Genomic DNA, 930 nt, shown 5'->3' with positions numbered 1-930 from the left:
CTCACTAATATATACTTTACAAAGAATAGACTTGCGTGAAGTATGATGTGCACTTGATTGCTCTTGTTTATTTTTTTTTCTTTTTGCATTAATGTGGGCTAGGGATAGTTTGTCAGAGTCCATTATTTTGAGATTGTTTGGACTTTTTTTAATGGTTTGATGTACGCAGCGTTTTTTTTGTAAATATTGTGAAACATTACAGGTCATGCAGTGATGTAACATTTTGAACAATGTTGCACAGATGTTTAAGATATTAAAAACATGGTCACTCTTACTTGAATAATCTGGCGTGGAACGTGTTTTTCTGCTCCCTGTTTGTCCTGATGACGTTTCTTATTTCTCACTCATCAATGGGTTTCTTTAAATTGAGTCTCAAGCAATTGTTTGTTGATCCACACTGACATCTAGTGAGCAAACGTGAAATCACACTTTAAAGATGAAGCACTGCAAGTTAAATTCTGCATATTCAGCCTGGGAATGTGGAAAAATAAAAGAATAAAGATGAAATAATGGCTGAAAATGTGACTTAAAAACACACTGATAGGTATGTTTAATTCACAGATCACTGGATATATGTAATGAAATACACAGTGAGGCAAATAATTCTTTATTAATCAACAGATCTTGAATTTTCTGTAGATAAATATATGAATTTTTGGCAAGAATTGACATGTAAACCTTAAACATTTTCTATTGAGTGTGTTAATTGTGCATATTTTTCCTTCCATACTAACATGGAAAAACAATTACTGAGTTACAATTTAAATACTGTGTAATACTACTTTAAATTGCCTGTAATGTAAGAAAAAAAATCTGTTCATTAATTAGTTGCAGGATTACTTATGTTAGTTTCTTTAGCTAGCCTTGCAAAACCATTATTAAATATACCAAATATTATATTATATTGCATTATATAATAGCTTACATAAA

The sequence above is a fragment of the Acanthopagrus latus genome, chromosome 24 (assembly GCF_904848185.1).
Source record: "Acanthopagrus latus isolate v.2019 chromosome 24, fAcaLat1.1, whole genome shotgun sequence".
Taxonomy (NCBI): Eukaryota; Metazoa; Chordata; class Actinopteri; order Spariformes; family Sparidae; genus Acanthopagrus; species Acanthopagrus latus.
Note: the sequence above shows the minus strand (reverse complement) of the source record.